Raw genomic sequence first — 13,004 nt, forward strand, 5'->3', positions numbered from 1 at the left:
CGGTCAAGGACACAAGTTAATATCTTTACTGACTAATCCCGAGAAGAAGATCAAGGAAGGTGATGTTTCTGTTTTGTATGAGACTACTACGCGTGGGTTGAAACCACTGAAGCCGAGCGCTCCCTGGCTGGTGACTGTGAAGCGACTTTAACGCCGTCCACCTAGAAATCATCAACCAGGGATATCGATGTCATCCGTGCTGCTGATAAGGGAGGAGATAGGAGATAAGAATGGTACGTCTCACTCAGTGAGTCAACTAGGTCTAGGTGTGTGTGTGTGACAGACAGAGAGAGAGAGAGAGAGAGAGAGAGAGAGAGAGAGAGAGAGAGAGAGAGAGAGAGAGAGAGAGAGAAGGCAGGGGTGGTGTGAGAGTTAACATTATGCCATTTCGGACACACAAACCCAGACTATATCTGATATACTGTATATATATTATATATAGTATCTCTGCTGATAAGGGAGGAGATAGGAGATAAGAATGGTACGTCCGGTCTCACTCAGTGAGTCAACTAGGTGTGTGTGTGTGTGTGTCTGAGAGAGAGACAAGGCAGCAGTGGTGTGAGAGTTAACATTATGTAATGTCAGACACACAAACCCAGACTATAATAATAATAATAATAATAATAATAATAATAATAATAATACATTTTATTTGGAGGCGCATTTCAAAACACCCAAGGTCACCTTACAGGGCATAAGAACAGAACAATCAAGATTAAAACAATGATCTTGGCAAAAGTGTCAGTGTAATTAAAAACAAGACAAACAATGTAAACGTATGAAATATAAAACAGTGGCACACAGGGTGCAGTTATAGTGAGTATGCCCAGTAAGCAAGGCAGTTAAAAGACAAGGTTAAGAAAAGAATAACAAGAAGTGTAAAAAAAACAGTGAGGTTAAAATAACAGACACAATGAGAAAGATCTGAGAGAATTGTTGAATAGATACACAGATGTTCTAAAATGTTCTATTATCAGTCTCTGTCTCGTTTTTGGACAGATTTTAAACGGCTAACGTTAACTAACATTTCAACAACGAGCTTGTGTTTATAACCTAAGTCAAGTGGTTGGCACAACTTCTGTCCAAGATTCCCTTTGGGCAACATTCAGTTTTCAGCCTAAAATCAGGAGGTTTTCCGGGAGCTGCAGGAACACAGCCTCTCTCTTCGGCAGTGTGGGCTGTGTAGTGATATATATCTATATCTGATATGACTACATCTGATATACTGAATATATATAGTATCTGCAGGTTCAACAAGTTAAATGTAAGACTTTTTAATACCACTTAAGAGCTAAATGTAATACCAATTTCACGACCATACTAGCAAAAACAAAACACTTTTTTAAATTCTTGCGCGTTCCACACATGTCTCGCCAGACACACCAAGCTCCCGGTAGCCCCGCAAAAAACAATGACTTGAATACAAAAACATTTCATATATTCAATATTATTTCTTCATATACCGACAGCCAGGCTGCTTTTGCAAAAATACCTGTGCAAATGAAATTCAAGAGGCCTTAAATTGAGAATTATGAATTTAATACTCTTTAATACCCCGCAGATGCCCTGCTACATCATGTCTCCTTTGAGCAACGCAAGAGGACTGGACTGCAGGGGAAGAGAGGGTTATCTAACAAGCAGCGTATCGTTCTTCTCCTCTCTTCCATCTCACGTCGACAGAAATTCACACATTCTGATGTTTGTTCTGGTGTATGTAGGTCAAACATCCTGAGGTTCTGAGGGACGCAACGATACAGACACTGGAATCAGATATCGGGTTTAAAAAAAAGGGCATTGATGTAGGAGAACCCCTCTACGATACAAAAATACTGGTACTAAGAACCAGTGTTGTAGTACCCGAGTCCTGGACTGATTTTCAGGACTCGTGACTCGACTTGACCACTAATGACTCGGACTCGAGCATTGACTGCATTCGGACTTGGAAGACTCAAGACTTGTTAATTGATATACATTTTATTCTTTTGTAATAGGGTCTAATCATTTGGCATACGCTATTGATGTCTAGTGCATTTTGTTTGGCTATTGTGTCACAAAGTAAATAAACTCCCTTTGAAATGGTGACCGTTGTATAATTTATTTTTAATGTAGACCTTCTTTTATTTGTATACAGCTCTTTGACTGCCAGAGTGGAGTGGACTCAACCTTGATGACACTTGGACTCGGACTGGGGACTCGACACGGACTCTTCTTTGGTGACTTGGACTCAACCTCAAACACTGGGGACTCGAGACTCGACCTCGAGATTTAATTACTCGACTACAACCTTGCTAAGAACTATGTCAGAAATTAAAAGCAAAGGGACCTGATCTTCTGCATTCTACACACACAGACGTGTTGTTAGCTCTCTATAATGGAGACAAATTGATTATATCTCAATAATTCTCACCCCAAACGAATGGTCTAAGTCTACATTGCTCTTGGTCTGTACCGACCTATAGTTATTACTTAATGGTCAGGAGTCAAGAGTCTGTATCAACAAGTCATCGGTGTGTCCTTAGTTCTGCTGTGTTGAATGACAACAGACAAGGAAGGGACAAAGCCCAAGGGAAAGTAAACACACAAATCACACAGACTCACTCGGACACAAACAAACAAGGGCGTAAGCTCACACACACACACAAACAAACACTAAAAATAGACTTCTAGAACCCCTCCAGTCATTCTAAAGACAATCAAGAGAGAGAATGATAGAGAGAGAGGGAGAGACAGACACCGGCCCAACAGTAATGAAGGACATGTTTCATTCTGACCTATCATGGCTCGACTGTCAAAACAGCATAGCAACCGTAGGTCATGTTGACACTATGAAAGGCTGAGATCATTCGGTTATAAGCCATGCACCAAACCAAACGCCATGCATTCAGTTAGGCTCCTCGCAACGGAGTCTAAATTATATTAATGTGCAAGTGATATAATTAGGGTGTTTGTGAAATTGATTAAGGATAGGGGGCTAGAGACACAGAGTGGTAATAGTGTGTGTGTGTGTGTGTGTGTGTGTGTGTGTGTGTGTGTGTGTGTGTGCGTGATGGTAGGTCATTTGTATTGGTTTGCAGAGAATCAGCAGATCAATGTGGAGAATGGGACTGAATGCATCAGCACAGAGGACACACACACACACTCACAATGCTAGTGATCGAGAAAGTAAGTTCTGCTGAAGCAGAAGGACATCCGACTGTGTGTTGCAATTGAAAGGGGAAAAAAGGCCAGTCAGTGGCGTGTCACACACACACACAAAGAAATAATATGGGAGAGAGTGGCAGGGGCAACAGATGGGAATGGGAGGGGGAGGGCCAGTGTGTGTGTACAATTCATTCATAGTAAGTAACGATATGGGTAGCAGCCAGACAGGGTTATCTGATTGGCTACAATAACAACACGACACACTGGGATTTAAATGAATATTGACCAGATACCCATATGCTCCATACATATGTTTAAATGTAACAACCTGTAATAGTGATTAATTGAGTGATTTTAGTGTGTTATGTCAGTTTAATTATCATGTTACTCATACTGTGTAAATGATTGATATAACAACTTGGTGTTTAATAAACAAAGCCAGACTCACCTCTGAAACGCGGTCCCACTGGTAAATGTATTTGAAATGTAAACCTAGTAAAACTAAAAGGGGGACAACAACGTTAATGTTCACGCAAAGAAAATGTTTTCACAACACAGTCGAGAAGTTTCTTTATAATATAAAAAAAAAAAAAAAAAAAAAAAAAGACTATGTGCCCCGTGCTTTGCATTAATAAAAAAGGACCGGCGCCTCACCTGCACTCTGCACGGATATGTTCAAGCCGACAGAGAGGAGCCAGAAACGGCCTTAACTCCGCCTCGGTGCCGCTAACGTTACTCGGCCATCCAGGTTCAAAATCTCTGCTGGAAATCTCTGCATTTCAAACCCCGTTGTAACTAAACGTCTACGGTTTGAGTCTCATTTTAAAGTAACCGTCTTCTTTCTTCACTCCCTTATAGACTGCTTTGTTGAAACTATACCGGTTAAAAAGTCGTACTTTTTGACCATGGAAGAAGAAGAGAGAACTCCGGCATCCCTCAGATGTAAAGTTGCCACACGACACGAACACAATCCCCTGCGGAGGATTACTGTGGAGATCAACGGCGCTCCGCCCACTCTGTAGGATGGAGCGGCTCAACCAATCACAACAGACTTAGTGTTAGGAACCAGGAAGTGTGGGACAGGGCTCGCACAAGTGGGCACCGCGCATGCGCCGATTCTATTTTGAGTTCGCCGATCGGCAATAGGGTCCAGCTGCCGCGCCGGGGGATCCTCTCACTGGGCAAGCCTGTTGATTGATTGATTGATTGAAAAATGTATTAACAGATACATCAGGGTCCCCCATTTTCAATTCATCAGGACATATATGACATACATGACATACAGATATACAGTACTGCTACATCTATACATTTATGACATACCAGATGTGAAAATACAGTACTGTTTGTGATACAAAAAGAGTCCAGAAAAGAGTATATACATTTGACGTAAAAGAGGCTTCCCCGGCGCTGCAGCTGGACCCTACTCCCGATCGGAGGCCAGCCTGAAATGAAACGGGGAGAACATTCAGGTCTCTCTCTCTCTCTATCTCTCTCTCAACTTTGCCGCAAATCTAGAGCGCTCGCTCGCTCCCCCTACCAACACAATAAACCCTCTAGCTATAGTTATAGTATAAAGAGAGTGCCGTGAGGGCCAGATTCTAAAAGCTCACCCCTTGTTGTTCGACCTAGAATTCGGACCTAACGGTATATAATATAATAATGGCAGGTGCGTTTATCCAAAGCACCTTACAGCACCATGACTTTGAGTGAATACAATTATAGCCTCATTGGAAATCTAACCTGCCAGGCAGTGTTTCCTGTCCTTGGTGGCGATTTAACCAACACAGTGTGATGTCATGTCATCCTGTAATGGTGCTCAGTCACGTGATGGGAATTCAGCAGCACTCAGCAGCCACATAATAAACCTCTCCATAAAACAGGGACATGTCCCCAAAGATAAAAAAAATTGTGAGTGACCCCCCTGCAGAAAAGAGGCAGCAAATTAGACCCAGGCAACTACTGCCCTGTTTTGATTCTTACCTCCATCTCGAAAGTAATGGAAAAAAGAGTCTACGAACAGGTCAAAAAGTACCTTGCGGGAAAAAAAGCAAATCCACAAATTCCAATCTGGCTTCAGAACATCCCATTCCACTGACACATGCCTTCTCTATTTGAACGACTACATCAAACACGAGGTGGATGCGGGCAAATACTGCGGCATGGTCATGCTGGACCTCCAAAAGGCTTTCGACAGTGTCAATCACTCCATTCTGATTGACAAGCTAAACGCAATTGGTTTTGATAGTTCATCAGTGAGCTGGATGCAATCCTACCTGGAGGGGAGACTCCCTGTACATACATGACTGTGTGGCTCAGCGGAGTAACAACACAATCATCAAATTTGCTGACGACACAGTAGTGGTGGGCCTGATCTCTGCAAACGACGAGAGGGCCTACCTGGAAGAGGTCAATGTCCTGGCGGGATGGTGTCAGGAGAACAGCCTCTCCCTGAACGTCAGCAAAACAAAGGATATGATTGTGGACTTTAGGAGGTCGGGGGTCAGGGACTACAGCCCCCTCAGCATCGACAGGGCACCGGTTGAGAGAGTGAACAGTTTTAAGTACCTCGGAGCCCACATATCCGAGGACTTTACATGGACCACACACATTGACAGTGTTGTGAAGAAGGCACGACAACGCCTCTACTTCCTCAGGCGCCTAAGGAAGTTCCAAGTCAGTCAGAAGATCCTTAAGAACTTCTACTCATGTACAATAGAGAGCATCCTGACTGGCAATATCACCTCCTGGTTTGGGAATAGCACTGCACAAGACCGAAGCAAACTACAGAGAGTGACACGTTCAGCCGAACGCACAATTGGAGGGGGGCTTCCCACCCTCCAGAACATTTACAACAAGCGGTGCAGGGGTAAGGCTAAGAGAATCATCAAGGACTCCAGCCACCCAAACAACTGCCTCTTTGAACTGCTGCGGTCAGGCAAGCGATACCGGAGTCTCATGGCGAGCACAGAAAGACTCAGAAGAAGCTTCTATCCCCAGGCCATCAGGCTGCTCAACGAACAATAAACACTATGCAACAACCATCAAATGCACACAGCACACACATCCACACGCACACACTCACAAACAACACACTGCAGCACCCACTCTCCACACTTTAGTACACCTAAACACACTTTATATTTATTGGTAAAGGATTTGCACTACAACTCGTACACCTTACTGTAAATTGTACCTAAATTGTACCTCATCCCATTTCTGCTTTGCACTATAGTATTGTATATTAGTACATTGCATAGTATATTGTATATTGTATGGTAACTCAGTTACTTCTATTCTGCATCGAACATTGTACATATGTCTATACTGAACACTGTGACTTATATTTTTACTTCTATTTTTACATGCTATACTATTTTATTTCATACTTATCTTGTCTAGCACAGTCTCTGGAGCGTAACAGTAAGAAGCATTTTGTATAAAAGTATTCTGTACTTCTGTATGACAACTATTAAAGAAACTTGAAACTTGGAGGTGAACGGTACACAAGGGTACAACGACTATGCTTGCACCTCATGGTACCAAAGCACCTCAAAGGCCCTAAAAACAAGGCTACAAACATCACAAAAGAAACTGGTCAGACTACTGCTTGGCCTTACTCCTAAAACCCACCTTACCCCTGCCCATTTTGACAACCTATAGTGTAACGGAGGTACCGCTTGTCTATCCACAGGCACGATGGACTGGGTATAGTGAAGTGGCTGTGGACGTTAAGCGGTACTGCAAGTAAACTCATTCCCCATAATGTCATAAATGTTATGATGAATTGAAAATGGGGGACCCTGATGTAAACAAGACGAAAGTCTTTCTCTGGTCTGCATCCCCTTAACAATTGTGTGTATTGAGCCGTACTGTATTGTAGCCATTCTGCAATCTGTTAAATAAAGTTTTCATTCATTCATTCACCCAGAGGCATCCAGACCCATTAACACGAAGTGAATTCACCTCTTGGTATAGTGGTCTGTGATGCTGCCTGCGGCACGGGAGACCGGGGTTCAACTCCCACTCAGGGCATGTCAAATAAGACCGGTTACAGTGGTGCCCAGTGACCCGGATGCCCTGGGTGGAGTGAGTTTAGGGGGGTGAGTGTAACTGAGGTACCGCGTGTCTATCCACAGTCACGATGGACTGTGTATAGTGAAGTGGCTGTGGACGTTAAGTGGTACTGCAAGTAAACTCACTCCGCAGAGGCATCCATACCCATTAACAAGAAGTGAATTCACCTCTTGGTATAGTGGTCTGCGATGTCGCCCGCAGCGCGGGAGACCGGGGTTCAACTCCCACTCAGGGCATGTCAAATAAGACCGGTTACACTAGGATGGCTTAAGTTAGAGTAGACGACAGAGTACAGCAACTTGCAATGGGCCTGGTCTACAAGATAGTAGTATACACTACACCACTAAGATACCCATGTAAATGTCGAAATACTTCCCAAAGGTCAGTGAATTCCACAACCACAACACCAGAGGGAGTTCCACAAATCATGTTCAACCCAGATTCGGCTCAAACAAGGGACTAAACTCGTTTTGCAATGATGCCACAATAATGTGCAATGCCCTACCCACAGCCGTAAAATAATGTGAATCCCTACCCTCTGCTGAATTAGAGAGGGCTGAGTTGCTAGCCCAGGCTTCCGCTCTAAAACAAAAATGACAACTCGATGAACAGGAGGCTCTGCTCTTAGCTACCTCATCTAAGCTAAGAGCAGAGAGGGAGGAACAGGAGGCTCTGCTCTTAGCTACCTCATCTAAGCTAAGAGCAGGGAGAGAGGATTTACAGGTCCAGGCTGCTTTAGCTGCCTCAGAGGCTAAGTGCAGAGTACTGGAAGAGTACGAGGGCCAGCGATCCTCATCCAGAGTGTCCCGTAGGGATGGAATGAACTCTTACATAGAGAAAAAGAAGCCCTTCGAATCACAAGCTCACAAGCAGGCTACGCCTACTCCCCAGGCCGTAGCGATTAATAGAGAACCTGCTTACAGTAGCAGCTCCAGAGCACCTGGCGGTGCTACACAGAAAGAACAAGAGTCTCCGCAACAAGAGTCCACACGAGCCATCGTGGATTTCCTAGTGAAGCAACAAAACCATGCTACTCTGCCCCCTCAACAGATTCCTATATTCAAGGGAGACCCTATGGAGTACAGGCTATTCATCAGGGCCTTTGAACACGGAGTGGAGGACAAGACAGATAGTAACAGAGACCGGCTGTACTTCATGGAGCAGTACACGGATGGACAGCCAAGAGAGCTGATAAGAAGTTGTCTTCACATGGAACCAGAGCGAGGCTATCGCAAGCCAAGGAGGCTCTTGAAAGAACCTTTTGGAAATGGATACAAGATCTCAATGGCGTATATAGACAAGGCACTGAACTGGCCTACTATCAAGTCCGATGACAGAGAGGCGCTCCACTCCTTTGGCCTCTATCTCACTGGATGCCTCAACGCTATGGCTGACATGGAGTACATGCAGGAGCTTGACAGCATATCAAATATGCGTGCCATCACAGCCAAGCTTCCGTACAAGCAGAGAGAGCGGTGGAGAAGCAAAGCCTATGCTCTTCTAGAGAAAGATCATCGTAACGCCATTCAGCGACCTTGCAGACTTTGTCAACCTACAAGCCAAAGAAGCCCTACACCCTCTCTTCGGCAACATCACAGATAGAAACAAGAGCCAAGCTAAGGCTCACAAAGATGAGAAGACTTCCAGAAAGAGTGGCGCTCGGGGAAGCTTCACAACAGCTGCTACAGCAGTCCAGAACCCGGCAGAGACTAAAGCAAGGACCAAGGGGGATACACTCTGCCTTCTCCAACCCTTGCCTCTTCTGCCAAGGAGAACAGCATGCCATGGAGCAATGCAACAAGATGAAGAAGTCTCTTCACAAGGAAACCTGTCTGGCTATCCGTGCTGTCCACATTGAGGTGGCATCGTCGTTGGACACCGACTCATTCATTGACGCTCTCCGTCGCTTCCTCGCGAGAAGAAGCCAGGTGAAAATCCTCCGTTCAGACAACGGGACTAACTTCGTTGGAGCGGAGCGCGAACTAAAAAGAGCTATGGAACAATGGAATAGCTCCAAGATCGAGAACACTCTACGACAGAGGGTAATCGAATGGATTTTCAACTCCCCTACCGGTTCTCACCATGGCAGAGTCTGGGAGCGGATGATCAGGTCGGTCAGGAAGATTCTCAGCACCACCTTAAAGCTCCAGACTCTGGATGAAGAAGGCCTACACACCATCTTGTGTGAGGCTGAAGCCATCATTAACAGTCGACCGATAACCAAGGCTTCTAGTGATCCGGACGACCTGGAAGTGCTTACCCCCAACCACCTCTTGCTCCTCCAGTCAAAGCCTTCCCTGCCTCCAGGCCTCTTCGTGAAAGAAGAGCTCTACTCCCGCAGGAGATGGAAACAAGTCCAGTATATGGCAGACATATTCTGGAAATGATGGACACAGGAATATCTACCTCAGCTCCAAGAGAGACAGAAGTGGACACGTGTGTCACGCAACTTCACTGAAGGAGACGTCGTCCTGATCATCGACGACTCTGCACCCGCAACTCCTGGCCAGGGTCATCGAGGCGGTTCCTGACCGCCTATTCCTTAATGTCAAGCAAGCAGTGCAAGAATGCGGAAGCATTCGTCACCGCAGGTACCGTAGTGGCGTGCGGTAATGCGCCTTTCATTTTCCTTCGCCCAGCGCCCAGGTGCGTGCACCGGCGGCGGCATGCTCGCTCAGGTGCGTGCGTGCGCCGGCGTGCTCGCGCGGTGCCCGCGCATGCGCATGAGATCCCGCCTTGGTTCGACACGAGCGGATGCCAGAAACCACCCCTTATTCAGTATCCAGAAATAGCTCAATTGGCAAGACTGCATGGCTGTGGATCCTACGGCTCGTTGCTGGCGAGTTCGAATCCCATCAAATATAATTTTTTTAACGTGATTTTTTTTTTAACGTGTATTCTTTCGCCGGTTAAGGTTAGGCATGGTTAAGGTTAAGGTTAAGGTTAGGCATTGTTTCGGAGTTGGTTAAGGTTAGAACGGTTAAGTTTAGGCGCTGTTAAGGAGCTGGTTAAGGTTAGAGTTTGTCAAAGAGAATGGCAATATTCTTTCTATGGTTAAGGTTAGGCATGGTTAAGGTTAAGGTTAAGGTTAGGCATTGTTTCGGAGTTGGTTAAGGTTAGAACGGTTAAGTTTAGGCGCTGTTAAGGAGCTGGTTAAGGTTAGAGTTTGTCAAAGAGAATGGCAATATTCTTTCTATGGTTAAGGTTAGGCATGGTTAAGGTTAAGGTTAAGGTTAGGCATTGTTTCGGAGTTGGTTAAGGTTAGAACGGTTAAGTTTAGGCGCTGTTAAGGAGCTGGTTAAGGTTAGAGTTTGTCAAAGAGAATGGCAATAGACAGCCTATTTCCGCGCGACAGCTCCCAAAGCGGGCCTGAAAAGAAAGGCGCTTTACCGTAGTGGCGTGCGGTGACGAATGCTTCCGCATTTTTGCACTGCTTGCTTGTCATTATGCTACACGCTTCCTGACCAGCACGGTGCGCTGGGTCGTGTCAAGACGAAGACGACCATTTTAGATAGACCTATCACTAAGGTCTGTCTTCTCCAAGAAGCTGCATGAGGCGGTGGTAAAGACCGTCCTCCTACGGTGTGCCATGTACTAGTGACCTCTGGCACCAGGTATTGGTTATACAGCAGCAGAGACACTTATCAGTTAAAATAGTGTTTGGTTTAGCTCCTTGTTTTTTAGCTGTTAGTAATTGTCTCTAACATTTGTGATGTCACAGTATGATGTCATAATCAAACATTCTATAACATTTGTGATGTCACAGTATGATGTCATAACCAAACATTCTAGAACATTTGTGTATCTATATATTCAACAATTCTCACGCCTGCGGGAAATTCAAAAGAAGAAAGAAGAAGAAGAAGCTCATCAAAAGAACTGCGGAGGGCAGTAATATGCCACGATGCGTCTACACTGCCGGAAATTCTAAAGAAGAAGAAAAAGAAGAGGTCAGTGTGCATCTTGAAACAGTGCTGAGCAGTACTGAACAGATAGAGTAAACAACATAGATTGAATGATCTCTTTTTTCTCACACAGTACTGTATATTTGTATGTCTTGTATGTCATAAATGTCTTGATGAATTGAAAATGGGGGACCCTGATGTAAACAAGACGAAAGTATTTTTCTGGTCTGCATCCTCTTAGCAGTTGTTTGTATTGATAAAGTTAATAAAGTTTTCAATCAATCAATCAATCAATCAATTCCGTCTCTTTTTAGAGAGCCGGTTCTTTTGGCTCGGCTGCTCCCAAGCAGCCCCTCAGCTCCTCAGATTTGTTGTTGCTTAAATTAATTTATTACCAAAAAGTATGTAGAATTATGTGTAAAATGAATTACTAATGTAAAAAACATAAATTATATCAAATGTTTATCATTTATATAGCTTTATTTACATACTCAACATGAAGCAGAGTGCTAAAAAAAATTGTGTCAGAGCCTTTTGCAAAAACTGGCTCATAGAGCTCTGGGTTGTAGGTCTAGTTGGTTGTGGTGGTGTACTGAATGATGCTGTCACAAATGTTCTCACCTTTTCTCACATTTCCAGTGTGTTGTCTCAATGTCTCTGTCTGTCGCGCATGTTCTCTCTTACTGCTCATGTGCTCACTGTGCTGTGTGTGTCTGTAACCCCTCCCCTCCTGCTCAGTGTGCTGTCTGTGTCTGTAACCCCCTCCTGCTCAGTGTGGATACACAGACACCGCCACAAATATTATTGACCAATCACGTGTGGCTCCCGTCGTTCACTTCAAAGAGCCGGCTCGTTCACGACCGACACATCACTACAGTCAAGTGCACTGCCCAGTGCCCACCACCCCCCAACACACACGCACGCACGCACACACACACACACACACGCACACACACAGATAGATTCGTACGCAGTCTAAGTTGTGCATATCTTTATTGATTCATAAAATATACACAAATATCATAGTAATAAAGTCTAAGCATGATAAAGAAATGTACAAGACATCAGTGCATCCACAGACAGCCCTATCCCATCAGTGACATCCATCTCATAATTACTGTCCACACTAAGCAGTCCAGGGCCAAAATACCGTAAGAAATTAATCTCCATGATGGCCTGACACAACGGAAACCCAGAATGAACGGGTTCCAAAAAGTCCCAAACCCTTACCGAAACGTTGCAAACTCTCAAAGTAGTTGAAGACATTTCCATAACAATTTGACCCGGGCCTGATACTGAAGACCTTTGGCCATTGAAACGTGACCCCCCCCCCCTCACACACACTGCCCCCCACCACCCCTACCACGCCCTCCAGAGGTAAGAAGAACATCATCATCTCTCCTGACATCTTCAGAACAATCTATCACATTTTGGCTTTACACAAAATGGTATTTACACACATTACATGTAAGAAAGAAAGAAAGAAAGAAAGAAAGAAAGAAAGAAAGAAAGAAAGAAGAAAGAAAGAAAGAAAGAAAGAAAGAAAGAAAGAAAGAAAGAAAGAAAGAAAGAAAGAAAGAAAGAAAGAAAGAAAGAAAGAAAGAAAGAAAGAAAGAAAGAAAAAAAGAAAGAAAGAATAAACATAACATTAGACTTGTTAATGTGTGTAAATACAAACTGGTATTTACACACATTACATATAAGAAAGAAAGAAAGAAAGAAAGAAAGAAAGAAAGAAAGAAAGAAAGAAAGAAAGAAAGAAAGAAAGAAAGAAAGAAAGAAAGAAAGAAAGAAAGAAAGAAAGAAAGAAAGAAAGAAAGAAAGAAAGAACAAATAAACATAACATTAGACATGTTTAGCTCCAGTAGCTAGCCATTCTGT

The 13,004-nt window shown here is 44.1% G+C and overlaps 1 protein-coding gene across 2 annotated transcripts in view; it reads right to left on the reverse strand.

Moving 5' to 3' along the window:
- The window catches only part of tmem184ba (transmembrane protein 184ba), a 30,811-nt gene extending 26,728 nt beyond the window's left edge, over positions 1–4,083 (reverse strand). The window contains exons 1-2 of one of the 2 annotated variants that reach the window (XM_084322658.1): positions 3,796–4,083; positions 3,590–3,633 (exon numbers count right to left, since the gene is read on the reverse strand). The gene's annotated coding sequence lies outside the window, so the exon portion shown is untranslated. Of the gene's footprint in view, positions 1–3,589; positions 3,643–3,795 lie in introns of both variants that reach the window. The other variant, XM_084322657.1, reaches the window with a different exon arrangement.
- Positions 4,084–13,004: the final 8,921 nt, after the last annotated feature.

This window comes from Notolepis coatsorum, assembly GCF_963971535.1.
Source record: "Notolepis coatsorum genome assembly, chromosome: 10".
Classification (NCBI taxonomy): Eukaryota; Metazoa; Chordata; class Actinopteri; order Aulopiformes; family Paralepididae; genus Notolepis; species Notolepis coatsorum.